Here is a 15,597-nt window from a genome sequence, read left to right on the forward strand (position 1 = left end):
GAGAATGGGGAATACAGCTGAAGAAATAACAAATTTAAAAACAGAAATATGGTATTTACAGAAATGTAAAATAGAAGCCATAAAATTACCAACGTTGAGTTTACCAGTTGAAATAATTAAAATGTTTATTTTAAACGATTACCCAAAATGTATAATAAAAAAATGGCTTGAAAAACTAGATAATGACAAACAACCAGAATCAATAGATAAAGAGAAAAAGTTTATTAAATTAAGATATGTTCCAAAATTATTTGAAAGAATTAAAAATGTAATTAAAAATAGAATCAACTTAATAACGGAAAAAATAAATTCAACTAAAAAACAATTATGTTACAGAAAAGAAGAAAAATATGATATAACAGAGGAGAAAGGAATAGTATATTCATTTGATTGTAATTGCAATCCAAAGAAAACATATATAGGAGAAACTAAAAGAAAATTAAAAATAAGATTAAGCGAACATATCAGAGCAATCAAAGGAAACTATGCAAATTCAGCAGTAACTGACCATTGTAATACAGAAGGTTGTGCAATTGATCTAAATACGGTAAAAATCAGGAAAAAGGAAAAAAACAATTATAAAAGACAACTGTATGAGCATTTAAATATAATTAGGCAAACTAATAAAATGAATAACAACAATAGTAGAGAGATCCACCAATCATGGTTAAGCATTATAAGAAGGGAAGAGGAAGAGGTATAAAAGATGTGATGGGAACGTATTAGAATCGAAATTAAGTAGAAACGAATAAACAAAAAGAAGTAAGTTAATTGAAAGAATAATATTTTAGATAATAATTAAATTTATCGTTTTAAATTGATTTTAATGTATAAAAATTAGGAATGTGTAAAATTGTATGGTTGCTGTGGATCGTGAGTTTAAGTGGAAATGTAGAGAAGATCGGAAATACAGAAATTGTAAGAATTTTTAAATTTATTGTCGGGAAATGTTTGTTTTTAACTAATTTTAGTTATAATTGTACCAAGAAGTGTTTTTATTGTTAATTGTAGAAAGTGTCGTTTAAAGGCCTGCTGAGGAGGGACGAACAAGTCCGAAACACATGTTTAAAGTGTATGTGTTCGGGTGAACTAAATAAAGAACATTATTTTTGATCTGTAAGACTAAATATCTGCATCCATAATTTTCAGTATAATAAGTCCTGTTAATATATAGAAAGTACTAGTATACAAAATAAATTTTAAATAAAGTAACTCACTTAACCATTATTCGAATAAATGTGCAATTATTTATTGTGACATGGTCACAATGCCTGGCTGCAATTTTTAATCATATTTCAAATTAATTTAATTTAAAATATATGCTCTCCACCTCAAATTAGTACTGTAGTATCTTGCCCTTGTTCATCATACTTTTCCTGTTAGCAGAAAGCTCGAGTTTCCACAATGTACGAAAGAGTTAAAAAGGACACAAAGGCATAATAATTAAGTTTTTATTTTTGTTTTTACTTTCTACTTTCAAACAAAATTATCAATACTTTTGTACATTACAAAACTTTTCCAAGTTATTTAATGCGTAAAACAAGCGCTTCTTCAAGTAATAAGAATATTAATTACCAATACATTTATGGCTGTTTTCAAAAGTCCATTAGAAAAGCTAAAAAATTCGAATGTTCAATGAAAGTATATCGAATGTCCGCCCACGTGATTCGAAAAACTGAAAAACGTAAGTTTGATAACCTTGTAAGCTTTTAATTAACGTGAGAATTAATTACTCTCTCCTTTTGTTTATTAATAAAAAAAAAACTTTACTGTTTATGTAATTGTATCAAATATATGATATATGAGAAAGTTATAATGGATTTCATATATTATCAAAAGGTATATAATGCCAATGAAAAGAACAGCCTTTTAAAATATAACTTATTCCTCCATTGTGGTAGTTGCCGTATGCAAGGTAAGAGAAATAGTGTATTAAGATGTATGTAATCATAGTATATAAGTTTCTCGTGGAACAAGTCCGTTTGTCTGATACCTTATAGGTATCAGACAAAAAGGTGGTCGAAAAGTCAGTTAATCATTACATGGGTTTATCAAAGTCTCCATATATATATCAGAGTTTACTATGTATGTTTATGTGTACGGCTGACTCTCCCTGAAAAGTTTCAATTACTGTCTTTTTTATGACTAATTTTATTAATGTGTACAAGGAAGCACGCTCTAAACTCAGTTTACTATGAATATACTGTATGAGCTTCTAGTCCTATTTTTTATGTCGAGTATAACTTGTCTACTTGGACTTTCTCTTTAACTAGGACTTGTTAGCAAGTCCTAGTTAAAGAGATGAACTAACAAGTCCTAGTTAAAGAGAAAGTCCAAGTAGACAAGTTATACTCGACATACCAGTTTACGCTGGACATACAAAACAAAACGTGGTTCTCCCTAATAAACAAGAACGTATTTAAAATGTGCAATTATTTATTGTGACATGGTCACAATGCCTGGCTGCAATTTTTAATCATATTTTAAATTAATTTAATTTAAAATATATGCTCTCCACCTCAAATTAGTACTGTAGTATCTTGCCCTTGTTCATCATACTTTTCCTGTTAGCAGAAAACAATTAAAATTAACGTAATATACACAGATACCAAGTAAAGATATTCATTATTTGAATATTAATAATATAATACTTGAAATGTCACACAAGATTTCCGTAAAAGACTACAATAAACAGGTAACCAATTTTCTAGAGTTTGTACGAGGAATTGTTTGTTTCTGGCTCTTGTAGAAATTAATTAGATACTGGTACTACGTTTTAATTACATACACAATATTTAAAGCTCGAGTTTCCACAATGTACGAAAGTGCAAGTGACGTAAAAGTACCATGTGATGTCAGCTTTATCGAACGTTCGATACGTACGTTTCTATACTCAACGGTGAGAAAACGACGTTTCTAAATGGACCGTTTTTAGACTAGTGACGTTAGTGCTGTTTCACAGTTGAGCTAAACGGTCTCAACAACCCGAAAGACCGTAGAGTATTCAACAAACTAACATGGCGGCTTCCACGAAACAAGTAAATTTCGCTTACAGAAACTATGGATATACAGGGTGGGCCAGCGAAAACGAAACGGCAGAGTGTTCGTGTTCGTCCAAGCAAAGCGCTCGGACAGGTCGATTTTACTCTCGAGGGGACATCTTTTGCAATAAAGTTTTTGCGATTCTGAATATTAACTAAACAAACATTTTTTTCGAAATAAATGTTTGTTTAGTTAATAGAAAATAAATGAGTTTTTAAAATTTTTTGTTGTCTTTTGTATTCAGAATCGCAAAAACTTTATTGCAAAAGATGTCCCCTCGAGCAAAAGATCGACCTGTCCGAGCGCTTTGCTTGGACGAACACGAACACTCTGCCGTTTCGTTTTCGCTGGCCCACCCTGTATGTGTGGACGCTGTAATAGCAGACAGATTAACGAACGATCTGTATATGATAAAATATGAGATTGCACGATTATGTTGGATAATTTGGTCAATATTGAAATATTAAGCTTTTTTTCAGAAACAACCTCCACGAATTTGTTCAAAATTGATTATGACTGATATTTGGCCTTCTTTAAGTCTTCCTAATGATATAAATATCCAAGAAATTCAAATTATTAAAGAAAGACCCAGTATAGAAGTGAATGATACAGATAAGGAAGGGTTCATTTGAATAAAAGGATTTATTCGAATAATGGTTAAGTGAGTTACTTTAATTATTTGGCAAAACAGTCACAATCGTTGCCTTCTTGTTAATTAGACTAAGTCGGCCATCATGAAAAGTGTCCTTTCAACGGAAACGTTTCTATTTTCTACAAAACGTGACGTCAGATCGTTCAACGGAGGGACTCAACGGAAAACTCCCGATAATATGTGTTGAATTTAGATACGTACGGGATAAAACTGACATCACGTGGTGCCTCTACGTCACATATTATACTCTACGAGACAGCAGTCACTCGAGGGAGTGGGGAGATAATCGGGGTCGTGTGTATCTCGAGTAGGGTCGGACTTAATGAAGGTTTTACTCGTTATTAGCATTTACAATTTTTTATAAAACCCATCACTGCTCTCAAAATTAAACCTTTTGGCATTTTATAATAGTTAAAAATATAAAAAGTTTTAAAATAAAATATAATAACAGATGGCACCACCAAAATTTTAAATGTTGCCGGGAAAGTTGAGCAACTCGTTGCTGATTTATTTGGAAATAGTAAACTTAAATAATAAATTTTTGACTGAAGTATACTTCGACGTTTTGGCATTTTCTGCTAGCATTGCTATTGTTATTTCTTGACAAACTTCACAATGGATTTCTTGTTGGTGCTTGCTGAGCTTTTTGTGATTCTGATGGTTTTCGAAATATAAGGGTCTAACATACTCACAAACTGTAAAAACGGACGAAACAAACTATAATAAATTAATATTTATGAGTTTAAACTTGTTGTTTAAAATCTGTAAACTTTTTATAATAATTTGAAAACTGTAGCCCAGTAAAACAAATATTATGCGTTTGTGACGTAATTGGTAGTCTGGTAAGTTTATGACGTAAGCGGCAGTCTTGCATGTTTGTGTGTGAACCGGTAGTCTCGTACGTTTGTGACGTAAGCGATAGTATTGTACGTTATATTGTACTAAAATTTAATATAACAAGGAACTTCAATCGTAAATTCATGCAAGTTGCAAAAGAGATCTTAATATAAAGATTGGAGATTTAATTAGCGAAGGAATGAATTTGTGATTACAATATGATTTTCTTGTACGATTGCTTTCATAAAGTTGTATAACTTAATGAAATGAAGATTACAACATTGTTATATTTATACGGATCGATAATCATACTTGGAATCATAAGTATTGTTAAGTAAGGGCTGGATGTTTATGTAATATCTTTACTGTTCAATTGAGACTGAGAAGGAATAAAGAATATCGTGTAATGAGGATTCTTATCCGAAAATAATGGAATTCTTTTCGTAAAAAACATAAAAGAATATTTTTGTCAAAAGTACAATGAAACTTTCTATTTTTGAGAAGAAAAACTTTAAGAATTTTTCTAAAAACTTCTTATTTGTAGAAATTCGTGTAATGAAATATTTATTTTATTTCATTTCAGTTGTATTTTAGAGAAGTATTTTTGATAAAAAGATAAAACTTTTAATGTTTTCGCCATTAAAAAAAGTTAGAAATTTATCTCGTATTCCTTGATTTAAAAACAGACGAACGAAAATTTTTTGTGAAGTTTTTTAAAAACTTTCAAATTTTTTAGTGTAATTCAATAAAAAGACAATTAAGTCATCTTAATTGCTTTATCACTCATTCTCTTTGCAGTGTATTTGTTAGGCTCAAAAAACGAAAACGCTCATTGAGCGAGCAAACGTCCACAACGCCTTGTGGTCTCTCTAAATCATCCACAACGCGAAATTAGCGTCGTAGCACTTGTAAAAACGGCCACAAAGCGTTGTGTCTAATTCAAAAAGACCACAAAGCTAAATTCACTTCGTGGATTTTACGATATTTGACCACTACGCGCTGTGATGATTAAGAAAAGCCATAACGCATTCTGAACGTTAGCTGATGCAACTACGATACGACGGACAGGTTGAAATTGGTTCGAATGTTTTAATTAGGGTGCCTGATGTTGATAGGGCATCTCCCAGAAATGTTTTATCTGTTGTTACGAGCATTAATCCATTAGGTCTCTATCAGTTAGGAAACAAGAAAGGTCTTCTTAATCGACTTTTCGCTCGTAATGAATTTACAATTTCTGAGAGTAACTTTATTAACATTCAGGACGTATCTTCAATTTAACACTTCGCTCGGCATCCTAGTTAACATCTGGAAGTAAGCAAGGGTTTATAATGTCTCACTGGGTAAAAGATACTGTCTTGATAAAAAATGCAAATGTCGCTCAGAAAACATAAAATGCACCTCGAAATAATTTTGTTACTTACTTATATAAGATGATTGAAGATACATAAACCGTAATGAAAAAGAAAGTTTTATTTTTTTTATCATCACCTCGTTATTAGTTAACATCCAGAAGTTGTGGCGGCTTTTAACCACAATAAATCCGTCGGACAATGGTTTTTAACATTAGCAATGGATTTTTGTCATCGTGTAGAATACATCGAGCACCTACAATTACATGTAGTTTGTAATTTAGTAGTAGAACTAATGTTGTTCGGCATTAAAAACTGGGTTAATGTTACCCTAAGATCCAAAATGGCGGCCGGGGAAATTTTTCCCTACTTCGGAGACTGCAACGGAAAAATTTTTCCCTACTTCGGAGACTGCGACGGGGAAATAATTTTCCCCTGCATTCAAGATGGCCGCGGTTCCGGCCGCCATCTTAAATTTCTCTGCAGACTCCGCGGATTTTTTAACCGAAATAAACAATAAAAAACAACAAAAAGAGGAGTTTTTTACTCACTTTTCGATTGTTCGATATTCTGAGTATGATCTCCTGTTTGGGGGTCGACGAAATTTTTCGAATGGTTGACTGTTCTATGTTCGACCGCTACTCCTTCTATGTCGTCAATGTGCATATATCCTTTCCATTCGTCCGTTATTATCGTACTGCCGGAATTCACGTATTTACAAACGATCCAATTCACAGTGTTTTCTGATCTGTCGTTCACCTGACATATGAAGCATTTCTTATCTTCATCGCAATGAATGCAAACGGACTCGGTCGGCTGTATGCTTAATTTTACAGCAAAATTCGATGCGTTATCGATACGGGGAGGCAAACCTAGCTCCGAAAAGTCGTCTTCCATTAACTTGTAGAAATCACGGGAAGTGCATCTCGACCAAAATTCGTCGTTGCAACTCAAATCGGCAAAACTAGTCATTATCGAACAATTGGCAATAAACTAAACGCGGGGAGGTAAGGAGAGGAAAAAAACACGGTCTTTCCTTAATTTCTGATTACTTGGTTCTCTAACTTTTAGGATTAAATTGTAAAAACAGAAATAAAAACACTTACTAATACTGGAGGAATTAATAACAATACATATTCACAGATAGCAATTTGTGTGCAAATGAAATATCGTTACGAAAAAAAAAACACAGCAATTAATCCAATACGCAATTCGTCGCAACACAGCAGTAAACGATTCCAACAGGAAACTAGTCGATTTGCATAAAATTGCCCAGAAATGAACAGAATTCACGTCGCAGATCATGCATTTGCATATTCGTTCGTAACACCCCTACGAATTTCCCGCCGATTTTACTCTCGCACGACGTCACGAAAAGGCTCCCTCTACCGTCGCAAATTTACACACTACCGTCTCCGTTTCGAGGTTACAGGATACTCGGCAACGTCGAACGCAGGGTAGAAACCGAATGGGGAAAAATCCCCAGGTCGTCGACGTGTCGACTCTAGAGATAAATTTTTTCCCCGTCGCAGTCTCCGAAGTAGGGGAAAATTTTCCCGGCCGCCATTTTGGATCCTAAGGTAACATTAACCAAAAACTGTAAACAAAAAAATGTTTCGAGGATAGAACCCATGTTTTACGGTTACAAACCACTGTGCATCGAACGCGTTATGTCTTCTTAATCACCGCAACGCGCAGTGGTCAAATATCGTGGTCAAAATGAAAGCCACGACGCGAATTTCGCTTTGCGGTCTTTTTGAGTTAGTCACAACGCGTTGTGGTCGTTTTTTTCACGCTCAATGAGTGTTTTCTTTCTTTGAGTCTAACATATTCAACAATTTTGAATTCTCGAGATGAATTAACCGGGAGGACATCTTTGACATTAAGTCTTGAATAATCGAGAGTCTATTGCTGAAACCTCTGAACAACGACCACTGACGTAAACATTAAATTGTAATCGTTGTTTGGAAATTATTTAGTACGCACTTTTGTTCAGTTTTAAGAAAATGGCCGCTATTTAGAGGTGGCCATTTTGGGAGGTGGCCGCTGTTGGAAGTTCTAGTGTATTTATAAAAATATAAAGAAGTCTTCGCTTGTAGTTCTGAATTCAGTTAGCTCTTGAATAATGGGATTTTTCATGAATCATTTGAAGATATCTGGAGTTTCTTTAAAAGAAACCCGACTAAGACACGTATTTTATTTTCCCGTCTTGTTTTATGTATATAACACAAAGTATTTGAATCGCGTTAAATTTGACTATCTGGGATTTTTGTAAATCTCCACGTTTTGAGACCTCCCAAACCTACAAAAGTCAAAGAAACAACAAAAAATTCCATGGACACGTGTATGTATGTGTGTGGGAGAGGCGATTTTGTTTATCCTGTTTGAAGTTTAATAATTCTCATGCCATTCGTCGAAAATTTTATAGGGAGGTTTGTGTGTTAAGGGCATTGATGCTATTAAATTTTTACAAGTTAAAGGTCGAGGGATAGGAAGATCGAGGAGGGTCACGTGTTGTGTCTGAAGTGCGGCCAGACTTAATAAACACTTTACTCGTTATTAGCATTTGCAATTTATTTTACAAAACTCGTGTTTACTCTCAAAATTAAGCTTTTGTCATTTTAGAATAATTAATAATATAAAAGTAATTTTTTAAAGCAAACCTTATAACAGATGGCGCAACACACAATTTTAATTTTGTGTTAATATATTTTGATGTTTTTTTTTTGTCCATAAAGTTATTTTTCTCGTTGCTAACATTTCTTATATTTTCGTAAAATAAAACTGCTTTTAATATTAAATTTCAGAGCGAACATTAATTTTAAATTTATTATTGTTTTACAAAAGATTAAAAACATTTTAAAATTTAATATATTTATTTTCTCATTAAACATTCAATTCAATTTTTATATTATAATTTCTTGTTTTTTAAAAATAATTTATTCGAGATTATTTGCTACAGTTTTGACAAGGTTTTTTTTTACAAATTTTCAAATTACTTAATTTAAAAAAAATAAATTAATAATAAACGTTTGATCAGCAAATTTCTATTTTTTGTAATATGTTTCTAATTTCATTTCAATTTAATTTAAAAACATTAAAATTGTTCTTTATTTGCAATGGAAATGTTTAATGATCGATCTTCAAGAAAATACACTGCTATTATGACGTATAAATAGAAATGTATCCATTATTATTTATAAGATTTATATGCCAAATTCAGTTCTTTGTTCTGTTTGTTTATTAAGTTATGGCAACGCAACACGTGGGCAATCTGTCTGGGAGATGCCTTCCAGGATGTCTTTTTAAGGGTGACTGTCTTCTATTTGGGTGTTACAGACATGGAGAAAACCTGGAAAACTCCATGTGGACAGCTTGTTCTGGAGCGAACCCTTGACTGAACTCTCAGTGTTCACAGAATAGAACCGCTTGGCCACTGGTGGGCCCTCTGTTCTGTAGATTTGCAGATTTTTTTTAGCAAATTTTGTAAATAATCGCTGTTTTAATTCAAGAAAATTGATTTTTATTTTCTATTTCAAATTTTACTTTTCTAGGGAAAGTATGGTGTTGGTCGGAAAGTAGCCCTCCCAAGATTTTTACATTTTTGGACTCGGAGGACCTCGAAACTTCGAAAAATGCAAAAAATTTCGAGGGTTTTTCTGTATGTATGGATGTTAGTATGTGTTTGAGGGGGCATGATTTTGCTCGCCTACTTTGAAGCTTAATAACTCTTGTACCTTTCGTCGAAAATTCCTGGAATTTTGCGGTATTGTTTGTGTATTAGGTTTATTCTTGCTATTAAATATTGGTGATGAAAGGTCGAAGGGGTGAAGAAATAGATGGGATCACGTGTGGTGTCTGGAGTGAGATGTGACTTAAAAAAGACTAATCATTATTAGCATTTGCAATTTTTCTATAAAAATTGTCTCAACTCTCAAAACTAAGCTTTTTGCCATTTTATGATAATTAATAATGTAAAAATTTTAAAAATAAAATCGCACAACAGATAGCACCAAATGCAATTTTAGCTTTTTCTGCCATGAAAGGTATTCAAGTCGTAGCTGGTGCGAATTTTTGCTGATTTTTTTCCCAGTTTTGTATATGCAGATATGAAGAAAAGTAAAGAGAGAGAAACTTTTCTGCTTATGTTGATTTTATTTTTACATGTTTTCTTATTTACCTCTTGTTATTTCATAAATAAAAGATAAAAATAAAAATTTTCAAGAGGTTTTCCATTTTAGAATTCAACATCGAATTTCTTTTAAAACTCTTTCTTTATTTTTATATAAATATAAAGAAATTTGTCTTTTAACTTGATACATTTGAGATTTTACTTAAAATTTTAAAAAATACAAGTAAAATATACATTAATATGAAGATAAAAATTACTTCAAACTCTTTGTTTCGTATAAAGAGATCGTTTTTCACACGAAATCCTATAAGTTATTTGAGAAATTCAATTTAATTCAATGATGTAAAAATTTTCTGAGAATTTGATATTTACGTTTATGCAACGATTATTTAAAAAATTTGTTCTTTTACTTACTTTAAATTAAAGTTCTTCCCTGTAAATCATGTTTCTAAGGATGTATTCTATCTTACTCCTACTTCTGCATTCATTTTCTAATTATCTTAATGGAGATTTAATGTTTCAAGATAAAAAAATTGGCTTAAGTTGCAATCATGAATACAAACAAAGATTAGATTGGACTAATAAAATTAGACAAAGCAACACAATAGCTACATGTTAGGGAAGAATGCCTCACTGAATACTTTTGTGAGAAAATGGCGCCTATTAGAATATTTTAAACACGAAGGAAACTCCACGTGGCTAGCTCCTAGAAGAGAAGCGAACCCACTACTCAGTTCACTTGGTTTTATCCACTCAATAACCTGTTAACAGTTACACACAAGTTTCTTCAGTTACAATCAAGCACCAATTGATAGGAACCCCACGTTGAAAACTAAATAATCGAGTTGGTTAAGGTGTCAGCCTATTTTTCTGCGAAGTGAGTCGAAGACCCAAGAATTTGGGTGGTGATACGACCCCTTTAAAAATGTTAGACTGAGTTTATCACCACCAGTCTAGCTTAACTGGCAGAATCCATGATGAGTAGGATTAAAAGTTGTACATTTCTTCTGTATATACTACACAGGATTGATTGGTGTATACAAGAGGATGAATCCAAAAATAGAACTATATTAGATTTTCTCTTTTATGAAGAACATTTGAAAGTATAGATAAAGATTGTTCCAAAAAAAATCCAGCAACATTTGCTGGTACCATCTGTTATGATATTTTATTTTAAAAAAAACTTTTTATTCTTTAACTACAGTATTATAAAATGGCAATAAGCTTAATTTTGAAGGTAGAGACGGGTTTTATAAAAATTTGTAAATGTTAATAACGAGTAAAATCGTCATTAAGTGCGACCCTACTGGAGATACAGCACACGACCCCCATTATCTCCCCACCCCTCAACCACCAAAATTTAATATCATCAATCCCCTAATACACAAACTTCCCTGCAAAATTTCAGACATTTTCCACAAAAAAGCAGTCTTCAAAGAGTACGAACAAAATTGTGTCACACTCAATACTAACATTCATACATACAGAAAACTCCCCGAATTTTTGTTTTTTTTTTTTCTATTTCTCGATGTTTCGAAGTTTCCAGAGTCCAAAAATGTAAAAATCTGGAAAGAGTCATGTTTTGACCATATGCCATATTTTCCCTGTTTTATATATAACAGAACAGGGAAACTAATAACTCTATTTTCTAAAGCGAAATGATAGTATCTAACTTCGCTATTTTCTAAAGCGAAATGATAGTATCTAAAAATCTTGCCATTTTCTTTCATCTCGTAATACATATCACCATTTATAGAAAATCTTATAACAAATTGCATTTACTCAAAAATAGAAGATAAGTAAGTAATATTGGAGCAATTTTTATGTAATTTCTGATGTTAAAAATAGGAAACATTCAGACATAAGGGACGGATATGTAAAAGCACGGAAGAAAAATATTAAAAAGTTTTTATATCTAACCATTGAATGTGTCAGCTCTGCCAATTTATAAAAAATTGTCTATACATTACACTCAACACTCAAAGATAGTTTCAAAATAACTTTATCGAACGTATTTATGTCTGTATGTAATATTCGAGTGATAAAGTTTAAGATTTTGTAATTTACTTCCTTCATACGCACCTTTCAAATTTTCTATCTACTTGTTTGAAAATTGATTCTTATCTAAACGTTAATGATTTACTTTCTCGTGGATTCTTCACGTAATTATATCATTAATATATGTTTAAATAAATATAATAATGGGACAATCCCTGCTTTAAAACAATACTGAAATTCTTAATTAGATCTCATAAATTATATAGAAACCCGCGCTCGAAGTTTGATCTTCAATAGATACTTTCTTATTTTCTTTTACATTTTTTAATTTAGAATCGAATTTTGATAAATTACTCTTTTAAAAGAAGTAATGAAAAAGGATATTCATCATAAAAATATCCCCAGGAAGTATGGGGAAATCCACCAATCCCGCATCCTGTGAAATGATGGATTTGGAGAGATGAAGCAAAGCTGTCAAGAGGGTGACTTCCGGGGAACTTTCTATGGTAAATGTGCCTCTATTTAAGCGTTAGACAAGTGAAAAAATCCGGAAAACATCACGTGTCCAGTACGTTGGTTGGGGTTAGCCCACTACTAGTGTTTAGTGGTTTCTTCCATTCTTACTGAGGGAAATACAAAAGAAACATGTAATTTAAAGGTTTTATTTTAAATATAAAAATTAGATTTATTTATATCCTCTGGGATGTAAAATATAAGTAAACAAACTTTCAAAGTTCAAAGTTGTTTATCTTATATAAAATTTATAAATTATAATTTATGGATATCTTTAATGTCTGACGATATAAATAAACTAATTGACTATTGATCTATTTCCGTTTCTCAAAGTAATTTAAATGATTGTACTGTACAAACATTCTGTATTAACAGCGCGTCCAGAAACTTCTAACGAACGGAGCAAGAACCTTTACCGGATTTTTATTATAAAATTTATACTAAAAATAACTGTTCGGTATCACTTACATATTGTCTATTGCTTTTTATAAAATAACATATCACAAAATATGTTATTTTAATATTAGATCATTTTATTTATTAACTTGGCAGTGCAAACAATTAGTGTCGTGTTGCCAATCTTCTGTCGTGCAAACCCCCTAAACAGTCCCGAAATTTCCTCTAAAAACTTTTTCCCTTAATAGTTTTTTTCCGGGTGCAATACATATAAAAAATAAAGTATTAATTTTTTAAAAATCCGAAGAAACACAAATTTTCATTTTAGGGCACCGACGTTATGGGCACAGGTTGAGCAAATGCATCAAGTGGTAAAGCGACCCGCGCTGAATATTGCCATAAAATTCTCGCGCCACAACAGTCATGAGTCATGCCACTTTTCGTCGCTGAAACTTCACTAACCAATACGGGAAGACTTTACATCTCTTTCCATCTTGCTGATTTCCCCCTAAATTTAGGGGAAAACTTCTAAGCCGGCATCACTGTCTTGGGTACTTTGAGTGATATTAGCAGTGGAGTAGCGTAGTGGGGGCGGCAGGGGCGGCCCGCCCCAGGCGGCACTTTTAGGGAGCGGCAAAATTTCACAATAAATACACAATACACATTATACCTGTACAATACACAATAATGTTGATCGTTCTTTGCCGAAAAGTTCTTTAGAATTACTCTATATTTTAGTCTTTTGAATTGAGATACCTAAATAAGGGGGCGGCGAAATTTTCCTCCGACCCGGGCGGCTGACACCCACGCTACGCCACTGGATATTAGTCACTTTTTAGTGATCAAAGTTTTATGTAATAAAAACCACAATTAAGTTTATTATGTTTAAATTTTAAGTACCAAGCCTCAAGCGATACAACATTTGAATTTACCAAGCATCATGTATAAAAGTGAAAAAATCACGTTTTTATAACAATAACCATTTAAAATTTTTTTTAAAAACTTTTCCTAAATTTTTAATTTTAATAATAATATAAATGATATACAAATAAAAGTAAAAATATTATAAATAAATAAAGTTATAAACTACTTTTCATTGCTTTGAAATTATTAATTAAATGGTGCAAAATATGAGATACTTTAAAAATTGAGGGGGTGCTTAAAATAGTCGATTCGTTGCTAAACTATTCGAAGCGCTACCTCAGTTTTTTTAAACATTTCGCGCTTTTTTTATGTCAAACCTGTAGTGAATAGATTTGGAACTCATTTTATAGATGAAAAATTTGTAAATAAATTTATTTAAGAAAAAATTCGGAAAATATCCGTTGGAATAAAGGCGTAAACTCTCGATTTTTTGGTAACTTTGGCTCGACAAGTCGCAACTGCGTTGCAGAAAATCTATTCTGTTTGTTATTTTCCGCACGGTGTCGCTTTGCTGAACCAATCAACGAAGAGGTTGGAATCACGTGCTAGCATTCGAAAAATGATGGCGGCCGCGTGTACATTCGTAACTGAAATACGCTTAATAAATTTATGTAGAGAATGCAAAACGTTATGTAACAACAAAGATTTTATGTAATGGAGCAAGTTAAATTTAAAAATATGGGAGATTATTTTCTAAGATAACTCGAAAACGGAAAGCTAGCCAAACATCAAGTTAATGTATTTCTTTTTATTAAATGTAAACATTTAAAGATACATTTCCTTTTATTAAAACAATGAAAACATTTTTTATAGTATTTATTTATCCATTGCGTAATCAACTTATACAACATTACATAGATGAAATTTTCTTTTAAATATCTCACTTCCTTAATTAAAAAGAGAATTTCCGGTTTGGTATACAAATAACACTTTTAATCCATTAAATCTGGTTTTAATTTTAATATTTATCTTTCTGACTTAATATTTTAAGTAAATTACAAGTTTATATTGTTTGTCATCTTCATGCTCCTATATATAGGAGAATATATGTATTTTTATATTTAATTGAATATAAATAGGATCATTTTCTGAGAGATAATTAAACCCCTAGAAGAAGAACTTCAAAAAATATTAAATCCATTAATAAATACTTTTATTGTTGATAAAACTTCAATAAGAAACATTTGATTTTATTTATATTATTTTTAGACTAGGGTTTCAGCTTATAATGCTGTGCCTAGTAAAAGTTCAGATAATACGAAAGATGATGAAAATATTGATCACAAGACAGCTTATCTCTTGAGTAGCGGGTTTGAAAATCTATCAAGTAAAAGAAGACGAAACTCGTATCTCTTTCCTGGAAATCGCTGTTCCTATATTAAAGGTCATAAATAAAAATACTAAATTAATTTAAAATGCGAAGGCTGTACACTGAATGAATGTTTAACAGAAGCAACGTGAAATACGTTTACAAATTTAATAAACTTTATTTATTTTATAAAAGAATAATTTATTGGAAATTGAAATATAATTAAATTTATATTTGCAAACTAACTTTTTTTTTCTATATGAATATAAGTTATAATCGAGCAATTATTTATTGTGAAATAGTCACAATGCCGGGCTACAATTTTAAATTTATTTAATTTATAATAATATATGCTCTCCACCTCAAATTAGTGGTGGCTTACCCCTGTACATCATACTTTCCCTTTAACAGTAGAGTCGTGTCGGTTATCTATCAAACACCTTTC

At 31.7% G+C, this 15,597-nt stretch overlaps 1 long non-coding RNA gene across 1 annotated transcript; it reads left to right on the forward strand.

The window, feature by feature from the left end:
• Positions 1–722: 722 nt before the first annotated feature.
• Positions 723–1,032, forward strand: LOC136977649 (uncharacterized). The gene is made up of 3 exons (XR_010881119.1): positions 723–762; positions 842–918; positions 1,012–1,032. It is a non-coding gene; the product is annotated as an uncharacterized lncRNA (long non-coding RNA).
• The last annotated feature ends 14,565 nt before the right edge of the window (positions 1,033–15,597 follow it).

The sequence above is a fragment of the Centruroides vittatus genome, unplaced genomic scaffold (assembly GCF_030686945.1).
Source record: "Centruroides vittatus isolate TY-2023 unplaced genomic scaffold, ASM3068694v2 contig_461, whole genome shotgun sequence".
Classification (NCBI taxonomy): Eukaryota; Metazoa; Arthropoda; class Arachnida; order Scorpiones; family Buthidae; genus Centruroides; species Centruroides vittatus.